The sequence below is a fragment of the Pinus tabuliformis genome, chromosome 1_1, assembly GCF_031772625.1.
Source record: "Pinus tabuliformis cultivar Carrire ecotype Pingquan chromosome 1_1, CPIR1, whole genome shotgun sequence".
NCBI lineage: Eukaryota > Viridiplantae > Streptophyta > Pinopsida > Pinales > Pinaceae > Pinus > Pinus tabuliformis.
The window spans coordinates 211,580,412-211,607,014 of record NC_142297.1 but is presented as its reverse complement, the minus strand read 5'-3'; positions in this window follow the sequence as shown (position 1 = coordinate 211,607,014).

The window sequence follows — 26,603 nt, the reverse complement described above, 5'->3', positions numbered from 1 at the left end:
TTTTTTTATGAACCTTCCCTGTCCCTCAAACTGCCTTTTATATCCATTTCTGGCTCTCTGTAATTCCTATAGGAGCCTCCTGTAGAAAACATAGTCTTTGAAAAAGAAGCACAGTGAGGTGAAAGAACTGCCAAGAATGATGGTGAAAGGTGTGGGAAGGTAGGATAGGTGCTGTTGTTATTTTCAGGGCTCCCTTGGCACCTTCTGTTGCTTCCTATAGTCCTCCTGCAAACCTGCAATGCAACTGAAAAATCATTTTTCTTTTTCTCATTTTTTTTGTTTTGAAAACAACTAGGGCACCTCATGGAGGTTTTCACCCTAATTGCTTGCCCTGCGTGCCTACCAGGGAGGTTTTCACCCAAGGATCTTATTTTTCTCTCTTTTTTTAAAATCACTGGGCCACCTCATAAGAGGTTTTCAACCCAATGATGGGACTCAAGCGCCTCATGGAGGTTTTCACTTGAATCCTTATTTTTGTATTTTTTCTTTTTCTTCATTGGGTGGGTGAGGTGGAGGCTAAGACATGCTCCACTACCATCACTGTCTTATTCAAATTTTCAATGAACTCTCGCTCGGAGAGGGGTTTCTTGTAGACTTTCAACCGGTGTCCATTAACAAGCATGGGGATGGCTTCATCATCAATGGTTCTGATTGGAACTGAACCATTGTCATTGCATTTCTCCATGGTGTAGGGTCCTAGCCATCTCGTCCTTAGCTTGCCCTTGAAATCTTTGTATCTTGAATCATAGAGTAGTGCCCAATATCCCTCTTGGAATTGCTTCTCCTTGATATTTTTGTCATGCCATATCTTTCTCTGAAGCTCAACTACCTCTGTATGGAGAAGGGCCTGCATTCTGTGTTCATCCAATCCATTGAGCTGGAGTAATCTTTCTTTTTGTGCATGGCTGAGGTCTAGGTACAACTGAGATGCCATCCTCAGGGTATTGAATTCAAATTCTATTGATAGCAAAGCCTTCTTCCCATAGACCAGTTCATAGGGTGTGAACCCTGTAGTGGTCTTCCATGTTGTGTTGTAGGCCCAAGTGGCCTCAACTAATCTGTCCACCCAGTCTTTTCTGCTGCTACTCACTACCTTTGTCAGGATCCCTTCCAATTCTCTGTTAGTGACTCCACCTGCCCATTAGCTTATGGATGGTAAGGGGTCAAAGTTCTATGCTTGATTCTATGATGTGAGAGCAGGTCTTCAATCAAATTGGAAGTGAACTGACTACCTTGATCTGTGACCAACTCTCTTGGATACCCGAACTTGTAGAATATGTTCTCTCTAAAAAATTCAACTACTTTTTCCTCTGTCGCTGCTTTGATTTCTTTTTTCTCTGCCCACTTTGTCAGGTAATCGGTGGAGACACTGATGTATTGTTTCTGCTTTGAAGGAGGGCTGATAGGACCCACAAAGTCCATGCCCCACTTCTCAAATGGCTCAAAGGTCACTTGAGGTTGCATGGGCATCTCATCCTTTGGAGTAGGTTTCCCCATCCTCTAACACTGATCACACTTCGTGGTATATCTCCTCACATCCTGATGAAAGGTGGGCTAGTAGTAGCCTGCTTGCAGTATCTTGAAGGCAGTTCTTTTTGCTGCAAAATGACCTCCATAAGGCCCATCATGACAGGTCAGGAGGATGTCAAAGACTTCCTCCTCCTTGACACATCTTGTCAAGATTTTATATGGGCCAAGTTTGAAGATATTTCCCCCAATCCAGGTGAAAGGGGCACTTTTCCTTATTATCTTGCTCTTCTCCTTTAAGGACAGGTGTGGTGGGAACTATGCTGAAACCAAGTAGTTTGCTATATTAGCAAACCATGGAGAGAGTATTGAGATAGCAAACAAGTGTTCATCTGGCATTTGGTCATCCACCATTCCTTCTTCACCTGCAGGAAAATTTACTCTAGACAAAAAGTCAGCAACAACATTTTCTTTACCAGGCTTATCAATAATGGTCAAATCAAACTATTGCAGTAAAAACAACCATCTAATAATGCGAGCATTCACATCTGGTTTGTTCATTAAATACCTAATTGCAGCATGATCAATGTGCACAAAGGTTTGATAGCCTGTGATATAATGTCTGAATTTGTTTAGAGAATGCACAACAGCTAGGAGCTCCTTCTCGGTCACTGTATAGTTTAACTCTGCCTTTGACAAGTTTTTTCTTATAAAGTATATGGCATAAGGTAACTTTTCATCAATTTGTCCCAAGGCTACTCCTATTGCTTTTTTCGAGGCATCTGTGTGAATGTGAAAGGTAGGGCCCAGTTTGGGCCTCTTAGAATTGGGGCAGTCACGAGCTTGCTCTTCAAGGTATCTAGGGCTTTTTGACAGTTTTCTGACCATATAAACTTAACATCTTTACCTAAGAGGCCAAACAAAGGAGAGGCTAGCTTGCTGAAATATTTAATGAATCTCCAATAATACCCAGCTAAGCCTAGGAAACTTCTGACATCTCTCACTTTTTGAGGAGGTGGAACCCTTTGGATGATGGCAATTTTGTTGCGGTCCACCTGCAGTCCTTGTTGAGATATTGCATGACCTAGCACGGTCCTTTCAGTCATCAAAAATTTACATTTTTTTGGACTGAGGGACAGGTTCATCTCAATTCACTTGTCTAGAAATTTTCCTAGATTAGATAAGGCTTCCTGAAAGTCAGAGCCATAAGGAGTAAAGTCATCCATGTATATCTCCACTGCATTATGAACTAATTCAGAGAATATACTCAATACCGCTCTTTGGAAAGTGGCGGGAGCGTTACACAAACCAAAAGGAAGGACTCGGTATGCAAAGGTACCCCAAGGACAAGTGAAAGTGGTCTTATCTTGGTCTTCCAGGCTGATTTGAATATGATTATACCCGCTAAACCCATCTAGGAAAGAGAAAAGCTTTTTCCCTACCAGACCGTCTAACACTTGATTTATGAAAAGTAAAGGAAAATGGTCCTTTTTAGTGGCTTTGTTCAATTCCTGATAGTCAACACATATTCTCCACTTACCATTTTTCTTTGGCACTAGCACCAAAGGAGAGACCCATTCACTATCAGAGATGGGATAGATGAATCCTGCATCAAGAAATTTCTGCAGTTCTTCCTTAACAATATCTTTAAGTGCTGGATTCATCCTCCTTTGAGGCTACCTGACTGGCTTGCAATCCTCCTTGATGTATATATGATGAGTACATACTGAAGGGTGCACTCCCTTCATCTCCTTATAACTCCAGGCGAAGGCATCTAGGTGTTTTCTCAGCAAGCTACACAGTTCCTTCTCCTGGGAAGTGGATAGGGATGGATTGATTTTCAAGGTTCTTTCTGGGCTGAACTCTATATTCTTAACACGGAGAGGAGTGGAGTCAACTGCACAAAGATCAGTTGAGGGGTTGTTTTGGGTTTCTCTTACTATGTCCTCTAATGGTGATACACTGGGAGGTGGATTCTGAATCAAATTTTCAATCATATCATCCTCATCTTGTTGTTTCCCCCCATGGTGATTTCTAATGCACAAAGCGGTGCAGAATAGACTTCATCCTCATCTTCCTCCTCCAACCAGAGAGGTAGATCATGTTCTAACAATGGTTGGGCAGGAGGATATAGGATTAACTACTTGGAAATATGCCTGTTCTTTATGGTCATGTTACCAGCTCGACAGCTGATGTAGGCATCGATCGTAGCCAACCAGGGCCTTTCCAGAATGAGAGGATACCCAGTGAGCTTTTCCTTTGTCTGGAGAACTAAGAAATCAGCAAGGTACTCCCAAGAATCAATGGAGACCATCACATCTTCCACAATCCCCTCAGGGGTCACAGTGGAGCGGTCTGCTAACTGTAGCACGGTCGTGGTCTTCCTCAAGGAGCCTTGGAGGTTGAGTTTGAGAATTGTGTCCTTTTTCATCACATTAATGGCAGCTCCTAGATCAATCAAGGTGTGTGGGATCATGGTGCCATTGATGTGGACATCGACTACTGGGCTTCCAGGGTCTAGATATTTTGGACAGATTACCTGCCCTAACATCATGTTGGACAGTTGCCCTATGACATTGATGGTTGGGGCATCTCTCTTGTGCCTTCCTGGATGCCTAAAGCACTTCTCCTTGATCAACCTATTGTAGATAGGCACATCTTTTATGGCTTGGAGAAGTGGTATCTTCACACATAAATGTTTCAATTCCCCCAGGAGTTTAGTTTCTTCTCGAGTAGGCTGGACTGTCACGAATAGTATCTTAGGAAAGGGTGGAATTGCTTTAGGTTCACTTTCCTCTTTATCTTCCTCAACCTCCCTGGGTGGAGGCTGGCTATCTGGGAGAACTTTCCCAGATCGCAAGTTAATTTCCTGAATCTCCACAGCATAAGTTGGGCATGATGGTTCCCCACTATACACTTGCTGAGCCTGTCTGTTGTTCGGGTTTGGATTTAGCTGGGCAGGCATTTGGGGTTGCTTTGGAGGAGCAGGAGGTAACGGTTGTGGCTGGGCAGGTGGTGGAGGCAAAAGAGCGGGAAGAAAGTTGTATTGGGGCCTCCACCCTTGATGAGGTGCATTCCACTGAGGTGGTGGCTGAGAATAGGATTGAAATGAATGGCTGGCTGATTGGGCATGGTATTGAGATGTGAATGACCAAGGAGGAGGCGTGGACTAGGAAGGATGAGTAGGAAGTGACTTGGTTGGGGTTGTAGTATGCCTAAGATGTCCCTTGCATCCCCTGCTGATATGGTCTAGGTCCATGCGGCCTCCTTTGGTTTATGTAATAGAGCTGTTTAGTGACTCCCTCAACCCCTTGATATACGGCTTTAAGTTCGGGTAAGGAAGGACACTTGTCTATAGAATGATTTTCTTCACAGAATGAACAAACTTCTATAGATTTCAATGGGCATTCATTCCTAGGATGCCTCCTGGTGCACCTAGGGAAAAAAATGGCCAAAGCCCTCTCTGCTTCCTCTTGTTTCCTTTTGATATGCAAGGTATCCATTTGCATGGCAAGAGTCTACAACATCTCACTCTTGAAGTCTTCCAACATGTTTCCAATTTCTCCTTTAATGGATGAGTTAGAGGAAGAGGTACTGGCTATGGGTTGACTCCCCCTACCTTTCTTTCTGGCTGCTCTAGAATGGTTTCTAAAAACAGTCTTTATGTCCTCATAGGATAGTTGGTAGATGTCTCCCCCGGCCAGTAGATGGAGGGTGTCTAAAAGATCTTCCCGAATTCCCCTGAGCAGGACCAGCTTCAGAGACTCAGGGTCAAGTGTACACCTGACCCTTTTGTAACTGAGCTGGAACCTCTCCTCATAGTCTTCCAGGGACTCATCACTTCCTATAGTCATTCGGAAAATTTCTTCTTTAGTATCTTTTGACCTACAATAGTCTCAATACTTGTTGTTAAAGGCTTGTTGCATCTGAGCCCAAGTTGTGATGCTATTGCCAGGTAATCCCATGAACCAGCGCAATGCTGCATCCTTGAGAGTAGAAGGGAACAATTTCAACTTTTTCTCATCTTCTGCATAGTCATAGGTTCGACAGATAACAACAAACTCAAACAAAAAGGTGTCAGGATCTTCTGTAGTCAGACCATGGAAATGAGGTAGGGCGGAAGGGCTTATATTCTTCATTTTGGTGTCCCCATTGGTCTCCCAAATGGGAAAGGTACCCTCTATTCTCTCTCCATTCCCCCTAGCATTTTTGTGTTCATCCATTGGCTCCAAAGGAATGTTTTCTTCTTCTTCTTCCCCTATAGGTTCTTCAAATATGTCTGGCTATTCACCTAAGGGTTCTTCTTGATCGCAGCCACTAAAGAAGAGAGAAGGTTGGCTGTGTGAAGAAGTGGGGGTGTTGGGAAAAAAATTTCCTAATTTATCTCTATTCTTATGAGGCATGAAAGGAAATATTTTTGGTTGGTTTTTGTTTCTTTTTCCCCACACTGATAGTACTTGCAAAACTGAAATTGATTGAACAAAAAAAATTGCAACTAGCTGAAGTGAACTTGCTGAAATGAAATTTGTAGAATTTAAAAGGAAAGCAAGGAAATACAGAACTTGAAGGAAAAGAAATGATTAGTCTACTCTTGTTGAAATGAAATTTGCAGAATTGAAAAGGAAAGCAAGGAAATGCAGAATTTGAAAGAAGAGAAATGACTAGTCTACTTTGGTGAAATAAACTATTAGCAGAATGTTGCAATGGAAAATAAAATAAAGCAGTAATCACAGAATACTCTGACGCTTCCCCGACAACGGTGCCAAAAAGTGGTGAGCACCAATATTGTAGCAATAATTCTGCAACTCCTAGGTTGCCTACTTTACTCTTATCAACCCGGTAGTTCGTAACAAACTTGGAAGCGACGGTGTTGTATGCACAAGTAGTAGTTCTTACTGCAAGTTGTCACTTGGTCAGCCGACACAAGATCACTAGGAGCTCAAGCCAACTTCTATGGATTCCATAAGAAGCTCTATATGTGATGAAAGGAGGTAAATACTATTCTACAGATACTACTCTAACTACAGAAAGGTGAAAGACTGAAATGTAAAGCAAAACTAGTGAACCCTAATTAACCAACTAATTCTACTTTTGTAGAAAGCGCTATGAAAACCATGAAAATAATGCCATTACCTACTCAAGGAAGTAAACAACATCTAACTAAACTATTTCTGGAAGTAAATGATCAAAAAACATCTTTTTGGATTTTTATGTGAATTTGTCATGCATGTAATTCATTTCTTTGTGAATATGGCAGCGAATAGGTGGCGTTAAAGGGTGGTTTTGGGACTTTAGAGGATGCAATATGGTTTGGATGGATCCTAGGAGGTCTCAAATGGCCTTCTGGAGGATTTTTCCATACTCGTCCTTCAAAAGAAATCCTACAGGAAAATCTACAAGAGGACACAGGAAATCTACAGGAAGAAAAACATCGTTCTACAGGAGGCCTATTGGAGGAGGCCGAGAGCAAGTTTGGTTGTTTTGAGGGTGTGAGAGTGGGTGGAAAAGGTGGATGAGGGTTGGAATGAAGTGTTAGGGCACCTAGGGTCTACCAAGAATCATTAGGAGAGAGAAAGATGATTGGATTTTCTCAAGGAGAGAGGAAGAAATTCTATGGAAAATGCAGGAAACTAAGGTAGAATTGAGGGGAGACTTGGGTGACCTGTAGGGCATGGATCATATGGAGGATGGGATGGCTGATAGGCTGACCTGCTGCTAGAAGATATCTGCTGCATAAACAACTGACAGTCAACCAATGAGATTAAGCAAGCAATGAAATAAGTGCATCTAGAAAAAACAGAGTTTTGCATCAAACTAGTCTAAACTGTGATCTATGAAAGGAAATGTTGATAATTGCTGCAAGAAATGAAAGCATGAAAGAATAATATTGTAAACCGAGAAGTGAGCATGATGAAGAAGTTTTGAAGCAAAGCAAAACTAGACTATTAACCACCAAAAAGCTGCAAACACTAGAAGTCCTATGAATGAGGCAAATCTGTGTTTTTGGGGCAGGAAGAGGGTCTTTGCCTCAAATCATGGTCCTAGATGGAGGAAGAGAGGTCAAGGAACTGTTGCTAGCCTTTTGAGTCTTTTATTTACCACTGCTTAACCTGCTATAGAAAGCACAAATGGAAGCAAACTATTGAATCATCAAAAGCAACCTATTCTTGACCATAAAAGAAATTCATCTAACAAGAACCTAATCTACAAACTGAAATAAAACATACAAATACAAGTAAAGAGGAGCTTGGCTACTTGGATTAGGTCCTAACCCAATATCTTCAGCCCTCTGAGGTAACTCAGTGCTAACTCAAAAAGGATTCCATCTTTATTTCCAAAACAATAACAAGATTACATGGAACTATCAAAATAATAAGCTCGAAGTTGAGCATAGTTTACATAAACAAACGTACAACAAAAATCCAAAAAAATCCAACCCTAGTGAGGCCCTAGGTCTCTCTACTTATTCAAATTAAGCTACCAACAACTTCCTTAAATTCAAGGAGGCTTGGCTCCCAAAACTCGAGATAATCATCAGTCATCCTCCACTTGCTCGACTGCCTTCTAGTGCATGACTTGGTTGCTTGTACTCCGAGTTGAATGAATGGGAATTCGAAGTGAGGAGTAATAAATGAGGGGGATTCCCTCCTATAAGTCCTCTATTCTATCTATTTCGAGTTATTGCTGCCATTTGTCCACTGGATCCTTGAATTTGACCTCAAAAAGCATCAATAATATGCATTCAACACATGTCAGACCACATGGCATCATAACTAACTCAACTCACTCTATAAGAATAAATATAATCAGAAAATCATGTAATAAGCTAAGAGAATGGTTGATTTGAGTAGGCTAGGAGGTAAAATGAACCCATATAATTACCCACTTATGAGGCTCATCAAATGACATGGAGGAAATTTAAATAATATTTTCCAAGGAAATTTTATCTGAGCACTACTATGAATGGAAGATGTAGGATTTATTCGAGCTTAAATTAGGGAACTTGACTATGAGGGAAAATGCTTGGAAGTTTATGAATTTTCTAAGATATGTGGTCCTTTTGAAGGACGAGAAAGTCAAAATTAAGAGGTACATTAGTGGGTTACTTTTATTATATGGATACAAACTAAAATTTGATGAACCCAAAACCATGGATGTAGCCATGAGGAAGGCTAGAAAGTTATATGAGTAAAACAAAAAATAATCGGTTATGTAGAAGGAATGGTACAATAAGAAAAATGGTTTCATGGAGAAAAGGATGAAGAGGTTTAAACCCTCACCTTTGAAGAACAGGTCATAGTTTAAACAACAATCAATTCTAGTTTTTAGTGAACCAAAGGGTGATGAATTTTCGAACAAGAAACCCTCAATCCAACCCATGAAATTTTGGGGTTGTCAGATATGATCGACTTAAAAATTTCCTTTACAAGGGTGGGAATTAGAGGATGATACATAACATATAGATAATTGATACATTGGAGGATGTGGGAAGAAGCGTGCCTACCATCTATTCTATATTTTATAACAAGCAAGGTGAACACGAGGCACACATGAATGAGATCAAAGATAAATTACATACTAAACCTATTGTTATTTTAATTGACTTAAGATTTAGTCATAGTTGTACTGATCCAAAATTGGTAGGGGAATTTAATTTTAAGAGAACCAAGCACTGTAAAGCATGGTTGGTTCAATTAGCTACAAGAGTAAAGAGAAAAGTTACAAATGGTGAATGAATGCTCGATTGATATGAATAGACTAAGTAATAAGGCTGAATTAAATACAATTTTGTTGGGATATCATGATTTCTTGATCAGCATGGATTGGTTGGAGAAGTACCATGTGGTTCTAGAATACTACAAAAAATATTTCACATATATTGGAAAAAGGATAGTAGAGGCAAGTTTAGGGACTCCCTAGGTCAATATAATTCATAGAGATCATATTTGCAACTAAGGAAGAACTTCAGAAAAAGGTGTCATATTTTGGCAACCCATTTGGAGGAACTCAATAGAGATCAACAAGATAAATTGGAAGATTATCCTAACTTCTAGATTCTTCCCTAAGAAGACTTCTTCTGGTGTTATCTTTCCCAACGCTCTTTGAGAAACCTTGTTCTGTATATGCAATGTCGTGTTACATGCTTTTTCCCATAGAAACTTGGGCATGTCCTAGTCATACAACATGGCTCTTGTTGCCATAACTATAGACCTGTTCTTCTTCTCTACTACTCCATTCTATTGAGGATTGCAATGAGCTTTCCTTTCCCTTTTGATGCCTTCCTTCACACATAAGTTTGTGAAGTCACTATCAGTTTACTCTACATCATTATCCGAGTGAAGTACCATGAAATTTTTCCTCAACACCTTCTCTATTAGAGCCTTAAACTCTTGGAAAAGATTGAAAACTCATCCTTGGTATTTAAGAAATAGATCTAGGGCTTCCTAGAATAATCATCAATGAAGGTGATGAACTACGAATACCCTCTAAGAGATCTAATGGAATAGGGACATGTTGTGGTCACCAACAACCACCCTCTTTGTTTGATATTAGTGATAACATCAAGCAAAGGGGGACCCTTAACCAAAAATCCAAAAAAATATTTTGTTTGAAAAATCTTTTGTATTAACTCCCTAAGAGCTATATCGCGTCGCAAAGGAAAAAAGAAGCGCTTTCCCAAAGCGCATAAATACACTGAAAAGGAGCGACGCGAGAACCCATCGCATCGCGTGAATTAAAAGCGCTTAAAAAGGGAAAACCTAAAGAATCGCCGACGGCCGATATGCGACGTCGCACGTCGCAATGTCGCATAAGTAGCACAGAGTGACAAAGAGAAAACTTTGCGATATTGCGATCTTGCGATCTTGCGATATGCGATCTGCGACCATGCAAAGCTGCGACCTGCGATCTATGGTTTGCGACGAATGAGACTATCAATTGCTGTGATGCCACTTATTTACATCGCAATCTTCGATGCTGTGATGCAAATCACAGAAACCATTCATCGCAGGCATTCCTCGGCATGATCTGTGAGCCCAAAGTTAGGCGCGCACCTTACGGGAAATTAATGATTGTACGCCTGTGTATCCAAAGATGATTATGTTGCGTTTTTCGAAGAGTCAAGTCATAATGGGTGACATGATTATGAATTCATTAGAACTTAATGCTTTCATGTCAATCTTTTCTTCGTGTCTCTTTTTATTTACCTGAACTATAAGGCAGCAACTAATATAAATCTATATACAGGAAACATCTAAGGAAAAGCGCCAGAGCTAGAAGAACAGAGAGGAGATGACTTCGCAGATGGATACCGCATACAGTAGGGCCGCGGATTCCAGAGTATCACTCAACAAATGCTGATGGAAATAGACTATCCAGGACTCAGAGTCGAAGGCGCACAAAAGAAAAGCGTTTATGAAAGATCCTGAAGCCCAAATTGGGTAAAGCAAAAAGAAAAACGCTTAAGGGGAAAGATGTCTCAGAAAAGCCTGGAACAAAGAATGGAAACAAGTTTCAATTGAGAAAATCGTTCAGGCAACAAAATCCCCAGCTCATTGAGTCATTCGCACGGCCGGAAACCGAAATAGCAACAGCACAATCAGTTTGAAAGAAATCTGAGTTGTACTAAGTATACATGCCGTGAAGACACTCCTCCAAAAGAACGCTTTCAAAAATATCTTCTAGTTTGTCAGAAAGAGGTGCCAGCTCTTGTTATTTCTAATTTTCAAGCTCGAACAAAAGGAAAGGACAAGCAGCCGACTCTTTCACGGCGAACAGCGCATCGCTTACAGCACTAAGGAGCAGATACAGAAATGGTTAGAAATTAGATTCAGTTTTTAGAAATAAATTTGTTTTAGTAAAAGGGCGGTCATTTGAAGCCGTTCCCTAAATTTGTGTAATTAAGATTAGTCGGTTAGTAGTATTTAACCCTTCTCGTTGCATTGGAGAACGGTCCGGAAATTTGTCAAAAAACTTGTCCTCAGAACATGCACTTTTGCACCCTCGGAGGGGGTTTTTGATGAATGGACGGATCGAGATTTATTTATGTTTGCATTTTAATACCTGCTACTGATGTTGCACTTCTGTACTCTTAGTAGGCATTAGAAGTAAGTAGAAATAGATCGTTATTGCTTAAGGTCTGTGAGTATAAAATCAGTCATAAATGGTACTTTGATCTCTTGACGAATTTCTGCTCGCATTCTTAGAGTAATATACAGCTGATGTTGTTTATATGTTAATGTATGAATGTGTGGACTACCATTTGGCACTTTTGTACGGTGGAGTCATTTATTTGTGCTTAACACATGAATAACTGATTATGCGATATGCTGTTCACAATCGTTTTGCTTAACTTTTTATGCAGGATGGTTCATCTTAATTGATTTATATTCTCATAATAGCTGAATAATATTCATTACCAGTTATTATGTGAAATCTTTCTAGATCGCATAATGGAAAAAGTTCTATCCCGGGTTAGCGTAGATTAGATGTGTTGTTCTTGTTAGATTAAAGTAGTATAAAATCAGTTCAGAGTTTAGAATTAAATTAGCTTAGGAATAATTCCAGATTTTCCATTATCATATTCTACACACACACACATCACCAATTTCTACACACACACACACCCCTTAGATCGGGAAGCTGGTCCCATTATCCCCAGTCGGACCCGCTACACCAAACGGGCACGGAGCCGCCAACCAGGTTCCCGACCGGGTGGGTATCCCCCTTGTTGTTGACCCGATTTCAGGGCCCTCAACATATTTGGCGCTAGAAGGAGGGCTCGAACTATGAATGGCACCTAAAGCAATATCTAAATACCATTCTGAGAGTAATACACCCTCATCAACTCCCTCGACTTCTCCAACACGGTTAAACCCGGAATTTGAAGTCGCTCGAGTATCCACCACTGCTACATATTCGAATATATCAGACCAACCTATCATTGAACCCCCTGAAATTCAAACTTTGATTCGTAAACTCCAGGGATTCTCTATTTTTAACCAGAAGTCTGATAAATCTAAAAGCAGCGTGACTTCGCAGTATAACCCTGCTCATCCCCTTACCAGATTAAAGAGTGAAAATTTTGGCATACAACCAAGTGAACTCCCTCTTCCTACTAGGAAAAGAGCAAGGAAAACACCACCAAAGTCTGACAGTAAGACTCCTTCATCCACTTCGTCCATATCAACTCCCTCACCGCGAAGTCAACCACCCACTTTTTCATTCCAACTCACTCACCCATCTTCTACAAACCTTCCTCTTCAAACATCAAAGATCTTAATATCTTCATCTTCTCAGCATCAGGGATCATCTTCTGCACTTCCATTAACTAGCAGCTCAACGATGGCCCAGTCTCCATGGAACAACCCTGGGGCGGTTTTAATGCCTCCACCCCTGAGCCCTATACCGGCCCATCCTGAGAAATGGCTGCCTAAATTCAATCCAGAAGAAGGCATGCTAGCCGAAGAACATATCAATAATTTCATGCTTTCTGTTAATCTCAACGGAGTTACTAACGAAGACGCTGTTGTCCGGCTTTTCCCTTATACAATGCAAGGAACAACCGGGTCCTGGTACTTTTCGTTACCTTCCGGATCCATCACAAGCTGGGACATTTTTCAAAGTCAGTTCCTCACCAAGTTTGGTGATGACAGATCCACGACGACATTGATCAATGACCTATCTAATCTTAAGGCTGAGGCTAGAGAACCCATTAAAGATTTTAACTTACGGTTCAATAAGATCCTCAACAAAATCCCTGCTGCTTCACAACCCAGCGAGGAAGTAAGATGTGAATGGTACATCACGGCTTTACCTCCAAACTTGGCTATCTTCGTAGATAGGGCAAACAAGACCACCTTAGTTGACAACTTGACAGAAGCGTTAGCAGTGGAAAAATGCGTGGTAGCCCTAGAAAAGAGATCTACTATAGAAGAATGCAAATCTAAGAAGATCTCTTTCAAAGAAGACACCAAGAAGAAGCAAACGAAAGACCCTTTCGATTTGGAAGGATTACAAAAAGTGTTGAAAGCCATGTCCAATGAGATGATTGATATTAATAAACAAGTAGCAGAGACTTCTTCGAAAAAGCCCTTTAGGACTTTTAAAAGAAATCCTCCCATGGAGGTAAAACCACCCAGTGTCGTCTCAAACGTTGAATCTGAAGAAGACGAAGAAGAAGAAAATACCACTGAAGGGCAGACCGACGAGGAAGAGGTTGTAGAACTACAAGGAATGTGGGACTTCATCCTCCCACAAGAAGAAGATCAAGAAGCATTTCCTGTTAGCACGAGAAGCAAAAATCAACTTGATCCTCCCCAAACTACCCCAAAACAAAAGGGCGCAAGCCCTGCAACAAAAGAAAAGGTCGCAACAAAAAAGACAACTGCTAAAGCGACCCAGCTTAGCCCAGTCCAATCTGATAAAACGCCTCCATCAAGAACACTAATAGTGTCGAATGAAATGGAGTATAACATCATTGATGACATGAAGAAGACTAGGGCTAATATCACTCTATATGAATTGAGTAAATTGAAACACCAGCAGAAAATAATGATGAAAGAATTACATGCTATGCCTACTACATCTTTACCTACAGCTGTAGCTTCCCACAATCTGGGAAGGCCTCCAACCAACACGATCAATAAAATTGATCAAAATGACATCGCCTTGATTGGAGGAAGATCAAGATCTCATACTCCTCCTTTTCTCCTCACATATGAAATCTTCAATAAAAACATGCACAATTGCTTGGTCGATTCTGGTGCTTCAACGAATATTTTACCCAGGTCAATATGTGCCAAATTGAATGTGCAACCTCAAAAATCCGCAGTACGTATAGTTCAACTTGATCGATCCCAAGTCGAAGTGATTGGTGAACTTAATCAGGTGACCATAAGATTGTCGTCTAACCCAAAAGTGTGTCAGGTTATCGACATTCTAGTAGCTGATATCCCTGAGTTCTATGGTTTGGTTCTTAGCAAGGATTGGTCGGAGAAACTCCACGGATATTTCTCACCGACTGGTCGCACATGTGGTTACCATACAATGGTAAACCAAATCAGATAAAGGTTGAACGAGAGTTGCACCAAAAATACATAGTGACAGAACTGGAAGGAGAAAATGAAGCCATAACATACAATAGCAGCATTGTAGGCAATTACGCGATATATTCTTTCCTAGGCAATTTCAATGCTCATATTTCACCATACTTAGAGAATTCAGTTTTATCCTAAGTTGAAAATTTCTCCCAAACTGATGACTCAAAATGTTTTAGTTTTTTAGATAATTCTATAAATACTTCTTTATTTTGGAAATTATATTTTGACGGATCTAAATCCAATGAGGGAGCAGGAGTAGGATGCGTTCTGATTAACCCAGACGGGAACAAGATTATGCTCACATGCAGACTTGAGTTCGATTGCACGAACAACACAGCGGAGTACGAAGCCTTGGTTCAAGGCCTATACAAAGCAATCGTATTAAACGTTAAGTATCTTCAAGTCTTTGGAGATTCGGAGATCGTCGTAAAACAGGTACGCAACACCATACATTGCCTGTCAAGTCATTTAAAGCACTATCAATCATTAGTTCAAGATCTCACTGCACATTTCATAGCATTCAACATCTCGTCAATTCCAAGAATTCAAAACGCGAGCGCAGACCTGTTAGCTAACGTAGCCTCTAGACTTATCCCTTCCAAAGATTTTAGTCCTGATAGGTTTTCAATAGAATTAATCTTTAGACCATCCATCCCTGATAATATCACCAATTGGAGAGTGTTCAACGACGATCCTGACATCGTAAATTTCCTTACTTCTGAAGGATCCTACTCAAATCAGATAATCGACGAAGACCACCATGATCATCAAATACAACAAAATGGCTCTGACAATGCTATACCAAAATCAGTGGTGAAGTTAGAAGATTTATATGATTTGAAAAGTTGGTTTAAAAGGTCCGCCAATGCTAAACTTTGCAGTTCTACCCTGAACTATGAATTAGTAAACCTAGGGACCGATCAGAAGCCACAAAACGTTAACCTAGGTCACGGCCTAGCCCCTGAAGAGAAATCAGCATATATCCGTCTTCTGAGACAATACAAAAACTTTTTTTCCTGGAATTACGATGAGTTAAAGACATACAACACTTCTATCATTCAACATGTTATCCCTATGATTGACAATGAAAAACCTGTCCAGCAGAAGCTCAGAAAAATACACCCTAACCTAGAAAATCAGATAAAAACTGAGCTTAATAAGTTGTTGAGAGCCAGAATAATCTTCCCCGTCAGGCATTCCAAATGGGTATCCAATATGGTGCTCGTTAGGAAGAAAAACGGAGACATTAGAATCTGTATCGATTTCCAAAATCTCAACAAAGCCTGTCAGAAAGATAACTTTCCCCTCCCACCTATGGAGCAAATATTACAGGCAGTAGCAGGCTCAGAATTAACGTCATTCCTGGATGGATTTTCAGGATACAATCAAGTACTGGTGCATCCCGATGATCAGTTAAAGACTACGTTCCGAACCAAATGGGGCACTTATGCATATCGGAAGATGCCATTTGGTCTGATGAATGCCGGAGCTACCTTTCAGAGAGCCATGGACATCGCGTTTAAAGGGTTAGTCAATAAATCAATAGTGATTTACCTGGATGATATAACAGTGTACTCCAAAAAACGAAACAACCATCTCAAAGATTTGAAGCAAATCTTTCAAAGATGCTTGAGGTATGGGATTTCGCTCAACCCAAAGAAATCTTTCTTTGCATTAAGCAAAGGGAAATTGCTCAGATTCATAGTGTCGAAATCTGGTATTCACATAGAACCCGACAGAATCAAGGAAATTTCCGAAATATCCATACCCCATAACAAGAAAGCCATGCAATCCTTCCTTGGATAGATCAATTTTGTCAAAATATTTGTCCCGAATTTTTCACGTATTATTTCTCCCTTACAAAATATGATAAAAAAGAATTCAAATTTCAAATGGGGTCTAGATGAGCACGAAGAATTCAACTTAATCAAACAAGCTATCATCAATGCTCCATCTTTGGCCACCCCAAATTTTTCAGAATCTTTTATCTTATACACTTTTGCCTCAGAGAAATCCTATGCTGCGATTTTGACCCAAGAAAATCAAGAGAAAGCGGAAGCTCCAATCGCATTCTTTAGCTCGAACTTACAAGGTGCTGAAATTAATTACTCAGACATAGAGAAACAAGCATATGCTGTTTTCAAAGCGATCAAATATTTCAGACCTTTCTTGCTTAAAGCCCACACTAAAGTCATAGTACCGTTTCCAGCAGTAAGAAACCTTTTGGTGCAGAAAGACGTGGGCGAAAAGAGAGCTAATTGGATTACCGCTTTACAAGAATATGATCTTGAGATCAAACCAGCAAACATCGTAAGAGGTCAAGGCTTCTGCAAGATGTTAGCCGGAGCATCGCAAATCCCTGAGAACTCATCTGAAGAGGTACAAGCATATGAGGTAAGCCTAAAAGATGCAGAATCATCATATGCTGACACCATTTATTTTCTTAAGAACGGGTATGCTCCATCACGTCTGGATCATACCAAGAAAAGAGTTCTGAGATTAAAAGCTAAAAAATACCAGCTCATAAATGATGTCCTGTTTAAAAGGAATTACGATTCTGTACTTCTTAGGTGTCTTGAGAAAACTGAAGCCGAAAAGGTTTTGCAGGAACTCCACGATGGACCAGCAGGTGGACACTATGCCGGAGATGCGACTGCACATAAAATCTTGCGTGCAGGATATTATTGGCCCACGCTGTTCAAAGACTCATACAATCACGTAAGGAAATGCCAAGTCTGCCAGACTGCTGCAGGAAAACAAAGGAAACCATCCATGCCGCTACAACCGGTCAACATCGACCAACCATTCAGTCAATGGGGCTTGGACATAATAGGTGAGATCGTTCCTCACTCTTCTAAGCAGCATAAGTATATCCTTACGGCAACTGATTATTTTACCAAATGGGTAGAAGCAGTTCCTCTCAAGACAGTTCATTCTGAAAACATTATTGAATTCATAGATCAATTTATCATCACTAGGTTTGGATTGCCAACGGCCTTAATGTTTGATAACGCTTCGTATTTTTCTGGAAATACTATGACTGAGTTTGCGCTTAAAAGAGGGTTCAAACTGAAATATTCTGCCAACTACTATCCGCAAGGTAATGGATTGGCTGAATCAACAAACAAGAACCTAATCAGAATTATCAAAAGAACAGTCGACCAAAACCAAAAGAATTGGCACAAAGCGCTGGTAAATGCTTTATGGGCTGATAGAATCACAAAGAAAGCTTCAATCGGCACTTCTCCCTTTAATTTAGTTTATGTGAGAGAAGTGATTCTTCCGACTCACCTAGTCATTCCCTCTTTGTCTTTAGTGCAATATATCGATGAAGTATCTACTTCCTCTTTACAATTAAGACAAATGGAAATAATCAAACTAGAAGAGCAAAGAGAACAAGCTAGGAAAACCCATGCTCATCACCAAGCGCTAATAAAATCTTCTTTTGACTCAAGCATCATAACCAGAAAAAACTTTCAGATGGGTGATTTAGTTTTGAAATGGGATAAGGCTCATGAAGAAAAGGGCAAACATACAAAATTTCAAAAGCTGTGGCTTGGCCCTTTTCAGATTGTAGAAGTCGTAGGCCCGTCTACATTCGTGTTGCAGGATCTGGCAGGTAGGAGAGATTCTTTACCTGTCAATGGACTGATTCTTAAACTATATTTTCCATAGAAGAGAATTCTTCTAATTTTTGTAGGATAGATTTTGTTTTTAGTTTGTATTTTGTTTTGTTTTTCTCTTTTTTATGAATAAAACCCGTTGTAAATGATCATTTAAAAAGGATTCATGAAAGAGCACGCCAATTCTCTATCAGATTTTGATTTCGCTTGTACAAATAGCAATTTTTTTTGAAAGTTTGAATTTTATTATTGACAAATGGAGTTAACTTCAACTTGATTGCGATGCTCATTTCAACCTCTAAAAAACTTTGACAAAAGCACCCTTTGGTAAAATAATTGTTTTGTATCAGCACAATGAAAGGTATCATCAATAATAAAATAAGTATTCTCTGCAAAGCTGTTGTTTTCAAAAACTCTATTATTGTCATCCAGGGCTTTCTTAAGGAAAAACAATGACTTCCTCCCTGCTAAAAGGAAATTACAGCATTCAGAGAAAAAATCCAAGGAAAACACTATATCTCACAGAATAAGAGGTCTCATCACGAGCCGGCTTATCATCATCATAGATATTATAACTTGCTGACTTTGCCAATACTGTCTATCAAAACAGGGCAACGACTTAAGATTGTTGCAATCAAAAGACAAGAGGTCTCATTATGAGCCGGGTTGTTCAGCAAAAGTGTAAATCGAGTGAATGACTGTGTCATAATTTGGCCACCAAACCAAGACATTGTTCTTTAGAGAATTAAAAAAGGAAAAGTGTGTCAAAAAGGATTTTTCTCTGGAATGTTGCGAGTAACCTCAAGCAGGAAAAAGGATCATTGCTGGATAACATGGTAACCCTGTCGAGGCTATGGACGCTTGCGGGTAGCAGAGGCTCTACCTACAACAAATGAGCATACTTTTAAGCCAGTACGCAGAGAAAGCCTTATTTTATCTTTAATCAAGACCAAGTAATGTATGGTGTGAATGCAAGAAAAACCTGAGGAAGCAAGCAGTTGGGATATAAAAAGGGTTGAGATAAAATATTGTTGACAAGGTGAGGGGTAATCTACTCTATCTGTCCATAACAAAATTTAGACATATAAAAAATTTTGTTGTTTTGGATGTGAACGGTCAATAGAAATGCAGAGATAACTGGTTCTTCATAGTGAATCGCCATTATTGTGGTCACCAACAACCCCCCTCTTTGTTTGATATTAGTGATAACATCAAGCAAAGGGGGACCCTTAACCAAAAATCCAAAAAAATATTTTGTTTGAAAAATCTTTTGTATTAACTCCCTAAGAGCTATATCGCGTCGCAAAGGAAAAAAGAAGCGCTTTCCCAAAGCGCATAAATACACTGAAAAGGAGCGACGCGAGAACCCATCGCATCGCGTGCATTAAAAGCGCTTAAAAAGGGAAAACCTAAAGAATCGCCGACGGCCGATATGCGACGTCGCACGTCGCAATGTCGCATAAGCAGCACAGAGTGACAAAGCGAAAACCTTGCGATCTTGCGATATGCGATCTGCGACCATGCAAAGCTGCGACCTGCGATCTATGGTTTGCGACGAATGAGACTATCAATTGCTGCGATGCCACTTATTTACATCGCAATCTTCGATGCTGCGATGCAAATCGCAGAAACCATTCATCGCAGGCATTCCTCGGCATGATCTGTGAGCCCAAAATTAGGCGCGCACCTTACGGGAAATTAATGATTGTACGCCTGTGTATCCAAAGATGATTATGTTGCATTTTTCGAAGAGTCAAGTCATAATGGGTGACATGATTATGCATTCATTAGAACTTGATGCTTTCATGTCAATCTTTTCTTCGTGTCTCTTTTTATTTACCTGAACTATAAGGCAGCAACTAATATAAATCTATATACAGGAAACATCTAAGAAAAGCGCCAGAGCTAGAAGAACAGAGAGGAGATGACTTCGCAGATGGATACCGCATACAGCAGGGCCACGGATTCCAGAGTATCACTCAACAAATGCTGATGGAAATAGACTATCCAGGACTCAGAGTCGAAGGTGCACAAAAGCAAAGCGTTTATGAAAGATCCTGAAGCCCAAATTGGGTAAAGCAAAAAGAAAAACGCTTAAGGGGAAAGACGTCTCAGAAAAGCCTGGAACAAAGAATGGAAACAAGTTTCAATTGAGAAAATCGTTCAGGCAACAAAATCCCCAGCTCATTGAGTCATTCGCACGGCTGGAAACTGAAATAGCAACAGCACAATCAGTTTGAAAGAAATCTGAGTTGTACTAAGTATACATGCCGTGAAGACACTCCTCCAGAAGAACGCTTTCAAAAATATCTTCTAGTTTGTCAGAAAGAGGTGCCAGCTCTTGTTATTTCTAATTTTCAAGCTCGAACAAAAGGAAAGGACAAGCAGCCGACTCTTTCACGGCGAACAGCGCATCGCTTACAGCACTAAGGAGCAGATACAGAAATGGTTAGAAATTAGATTCAGTTTTTAGAAATAAATTTGTTTTAGTAAAAGGGCGGTCATTTGAAGCCGTTCCCTAAATTTGTGTAATTAAGATTAGTCGGTTAGTAGTATTTAACCCTTCTCGTTGCATTGGAGAAGGGTTCGGAAATTTGTCAAAAAAATTGTCCTCAGAACATGCACTTTTGCACCCACGGAGGGGGTTTTTGATGAATGGACGGATCAAGATTTATTTATGTTTGCATTTTAATACCTGCTACTGATGTTGCACTTCTGTACTCTTAGTAGGCATTAGAAGTAAGTAGAAATAGATCGTTATTGCTTAAGGTCTGTGAGTATAAAATCAGTCATAAATGGTACTTTTATCTCTTGACGAATTTCTGCTCGCATTCTTAGAGTAATATACAGCTGTTGTTGTTTATATGTTAATGTATGAATGTGTGGACTACCATTTGGCACTTTTGTACGGTGGAGTCATTGATTTGTGCTTAACACATGAATAACTGATTATGCGATATGCTGTTCACAACCTTTTTGCTTAACTTTTTATGCAGGATGGTTCATCTTAATTGATTTATATTCTCATAATAGCTGAATAATCTTCATTACCAGTTATTATGTGAAATCTTTCTAGATCGCATAATGGAAAAAATTCTATCCTGGGTTAGCGTAGATTAGATGTGTTGTTCTTGTTAGATTAAAGTAGTATAAAATCAGTTCAGGGTTTAGAATTAAATTAGCTTAGGAATAATTCCAGATTTTCCATTATCATATTCTACACACACACACACATAACCAATTTCTACACACACACACACATCACCAATTTCTACACACACACACACACCCCTTAGATCGGGAAGCTGGTCCCATTATCCCCAGTTGGACCCGCTACACCAAACGGGCACGGAGCTGCCAACCAGGTTCTCGACCGGGTGGGTATCCCCCTTGTTGTTGACGCGATTTCAGGGCCCTCAACAGGACACAAATATATGAGTGTATAATTTGTAACACACCATTGCATATATTGTCACTTCTTGGAATGTTTCCTTAGCATATTTCCCAAGTACACATCCTCTACATACATCATCGCATTCCACACTAAAATCTAGAACACTTGTTACTATCTCTTTGAGCATCTTCAATGCTCCATGGTGTGAATGTCCCATTCTCCTATGCCAAAGCTCATTCAAGTCTCTTCCACTACTATTTCTATTACTATTGTTACTACTAACTAGTGCCTTTAGAGGGTTGAGCTACAACTTGTACAATCTATTTCCATGGACTCCAATTTGCCTCACTTTCTTCTAGTTTTGATTTTTGATAAACAACTTCTTCCTTACAAAATAGACACCATGTCCCTTATCCTGTAGTTTTGACACTGAAATTAGGTTCATACAAAGGCCTGACACATGAATTACATCTGTAAGTCTAGTAGTTTCCCCACACTCCCTTTAAATTTTGATGATGCCTACTCCAACTAGAGTGCATCTACTTTCGCTAGCCATCTAAATATGAAATCCATTTTCTCTTCCTTGTATTTGGAAAAGTATTCTCTAACTCTTGTAATATGCATTAATGCTCCATTATCTATATACCAAATACCCTGTGAAGTTGATCTAGATAAGTTATCTAAGTAAATTCATTCTCCAATATTTATGATAAATGATCCAAGGGATTAGTTTAGTGCTCAAAATTCAAAGTTTTCAAAAGTGTTCTAAACCTATACCAATGCATAGATCTCAGTGATCTAAATCCAACGAAACTTGAATCATTAAAATATGATATTGTATGCTCCCGATATCGTGTTCTGATCAAATTCTCAAACATGCATAAATTTGTAGAATTGACAAGGTGACTGTACATTTTGGGCCACTGGTAGGCTGCCACTTGGCCACTCTTGATTGGTCCAAAAATTTGGAATTTCACTCGATCATAAATTTTTTATATTGTGGTGGTTCAATTTTTTTATTAATATATGGGCTAACTGTGTATTTGGGTGGACCAATGGGCAAGAACCATGTTGTCCAATTGGAGCCTACCATGTGGCCTTGTGGTGAAGTAAAATTATAAGTGCAGACATGAATGAATTCCTCTAGCCCGATAATGGGTCTAGCCACAACAGATACATTCTATGGAAGATTTCCTTAGGTTAGAATCAATCAAGAGGGCCTACCTCTTGGTTCACTTATCTTGCTTGATGATGTCCTTGCTTGCTCGCTCCAGATATCTCTCACTTCCCTCCTCTAAGAAGACCAGGTTCCCACACACTTCTGCTAGCATTCCATGATGGCCTCAATCAACAATAGTTTTAAAGCTCTTCCCTTTAGGCTTCACTCCAAACCAAATCACACTTCTCCCTCACATAACTAGATAGCTACAACTAGTAATAGCTTGCTGTCTACTCCAAACCAAAATAGCATAAGCACACCAACATCAACACTCTAACTAACTGGTGCTTGGGAAGAAGGGAGATTTATATAGGAAAAATGGATGGGAGATGGATCCTCTCATGGGATAAGGTCTTATCCCTTGAGGTAGTTCCATCATTATGGGGGAGAGGAGCCCAAACTGTCATCCTCGACCTCATCTGACCAAACCATTTACCAGACTTCTGTTACGAAGCTTCTAGAGCTTGAAGCTTCAGCTCCTAATTTAAAAACCTTTACATAACAAGATTGGCACAACTGGAACACAACTCAATCACTCTGGTCAGCAAGAGGAGTAGTGCTAATCTCTGCACATCGGCACGGGGAAGAACGAGGTCATTAGCATCGATCTTGTAAACTGGGCAAAACATAAGTTTTAGGGGAAATGGTGCAAAAGGGAATTTATTTGCTCATGAAGAGGGACACAATGGAAGTTTCTTCATGAAGGAAAAGTGTGTGGGGTTCACTGTAGAGGTCCTCCAGGATCAAGGAATGGGGAGTACAAGGATAATGACAAAATGCTGTGTAACAGATTCCCCCTAAAGTGTGAAGGTCGAGCTAGAGTGAGGGATGAAATGATTTATAAATCAGTGAGGGGAACCGGTCTGCCATTGGAAAACCTGCAAGCAAGTACAAATACATATACATAAACCGAGACATCAGTCAAATGATACATGAATCGTGGCATGGAAACAACCATACAAAGAATGATCATATAAATGGATCCAGGTATGGCAACAACCATCCGTCAAAGAGCATCATAACAAAACCAAGGTATGGTCGCAACCATCCAATAATGAGAAGGATCACATATGATAACTCATGGTTTGGTTGTAGCCAGCCAGCTAAAAGAGACATGTATATCATCATAACCATGTCACATCACTTAGCAACCTGGACCTTTTGTGATCTAAGTCCAGGGTCTTGCGCTCCAACACGACCCGATCAAAGTACAGATTCTAACATGTGAATAGATGTGTTGATGTCGAACATGCTAGAAAGTCACTTGATTACCAGTCAATGATGTAAATTGTTAACAAGCATGAGAGAAACCACCAATAATGACAATGGTCCTCAAGGTACTATCAACACAATCCACAGAATGTGAATAGAGGAACTGAAGTCGAACACCCATGAAATCACTCAATCGAAAGCCAATGATGTGAACTTGTTGTCAAGTGTGAAGAACTTGCCATTAGGGAATGCAAGCTCTAAGGTACTGGAAGGGAGTCTCTCGGTCAACTTCCTGGATAATGAGTTGAATTCGATGGAAAGCGACCGTGTCGAAGGAGGGCCATAATGAATCCCACATCATCGATGCAAGACGAGAGGATGAAAAATGATTTTGGATGATACATAGAATCATAGGTAAGTGTAACTATAGAAGGACAACTCTTGAACATATCGGCAACACAACTGGAAGTTTGGCAGCTTTTGGATCCATGGATCGGTGGTCATGATGATGTGGCAGAGATAAAATGGAAGGCAAAAATGAATGGACCAAACCCAGGAAGGTCAATGATACAAAAGAGGATGTCCCAACCCGACACGAAGCAACGAGTGTCATGTTCAAGAGTGAGCCAGCGACACGACTGATAGATTTCCAAATTTTCCCCCACCATTTTTGGCAGGTACCCCAATTATTTTTTAATTGCAAGCTTAAAGGGGATAGCATATGCTTGCACTGTAAGTTCATCCTTCAGATGAATCTGACCTAGTAAGTTTAACGAGCCCTAGGAAGGAGAAGCTCATGTTTTTCATGGTGACAAATCCGATGTCGTTTAATAGTTTAACGAATCTGACAAAGGTGTAACTCGGTAACTTTTTCATGTTTAGAGAGTTTGAAAAAGACACGTAAAAGAAAACTCCACATGGTCCCTTTTCGTACATTTGTGTTTCTCGAGCCCGAAAAGGTAGAAAACAATACTTGAGAGAACCGCTTGACCATTTCAGTCAAGGAGTACCTTTTTCGTAAATAGTGCCTCCCAGCTTGACAAAGGGGTAAACTTATACTGGGCACACGATGTTTCACATCCTTTAACGACTTCAAAATGACAAGGACTTGACCATCTTTTCGCTTTTAAAGGGTCGGAAAAGAGCTGAAAGCGGACCCCTCATTTTTATTCTCTTTAACAAGTCAAAAAGGGAAAAAATACTCGGCAATATTTTCATATGATTTTAACGAGTCAAGAAAAGAGCTTAAATGTGACTCAACATCATTGTCAAACATCCATCACCTGTCACTGCACAAGTAAGGTAAAGTGTATTATCGAGTCCTTGAGGAAAAATAGGTCAAAATATTTACAAAAAACCTGATATTTTCATGAAAAAATGAATAAAAAAGGGGAAAAGTAAATATATTTTCACCACTTACCATTTTACCTTTGTTGTGAAGAATTTTTACTCACTTTTGCCCTAAATGTTCCGGAGCAGATTGCGGGAGATCCGGGAGGTCAATCGACAAGCTGCCAGTTCTTGGTAACAGCCAAAGCCCTGAGCTCCATTTTTATGTTCTTTATTTCTGCTTTTAGCCACTTTTTAGATTTTTGAGAAGGTTTTTGAAAATTGTTTTCACCCTTGGTCGGTGCGATTTTCGAGCACGGAATTGCATCAGCCAAGGGTGATTAACAAATCCATCCACGTCGATCGGTGCAACTATTTTTAAAATAGGTGCGCTGACACCATGGAATGGGCAAAACCCTATTTTCTCAAAAATTGAATGTTTAAACTTAAATTTTATGTGCCAAGGATGATTATTAACTCAAACTAATGGCTTTTGCAGGAGAGAATTGCTGAAAATGGCGGACTAGAAAGAACGGGAACATGAAGATGTTGACACCCAGGCAATGAATGACCCAAATTTCCTGGAGGCTTTGAGGGCTTACGGGCTCCTCAAATTCTTTCTTACGCCAGGGATGCGGGCCCAGCCCAAGTTGCTTCGATACTTGATCAGACATTGGGACATTAATCGAGAGATTTTTGCATTGGCAACTAGGAGATGGAGTTAGAAACTTCAGATATATACTTCATCATCGGGCTGTCCCGCAGAGGGGAGCCAGTGAAGTTGTATGGGTCACGTCCGATTGGGGCAAGCATATCTTCCTTTCTTGCCAAACACTGCCCTGAGGCCCTAAAATCCAAGAGTGGGAAGATAGAGATTTCCAATGTGCAGGATCTGACACTGAGGGTGCTTCTGTTGACTATCAAAAGAGTGGCGGGGTCCCAGGCGGAACATGAGACTAACAAGTCGAAGTCCTTTATGCTATTGATGGCACAACTCCTACGATCTTCAACTGAGCAGAGGCCATGAATATGAACATCAAATGCTAGTTGTACAAAGCCAAGGTGGGGAATCTGAAGCAATTTTGCTTTGGATCTGTACTTTTGACCTTCTTCTTGGAACAAGTACCACTGTTCTAGTATCAGCTGACTGAGGTAGATCCTCCTATGCTACGTGATCCACAGATGGCCTGCTGGAGTCGTTTGATGCCCAGGATCACTAGGGGTCAGCACATGTCATACCGACCTGCATTCTTTTCATG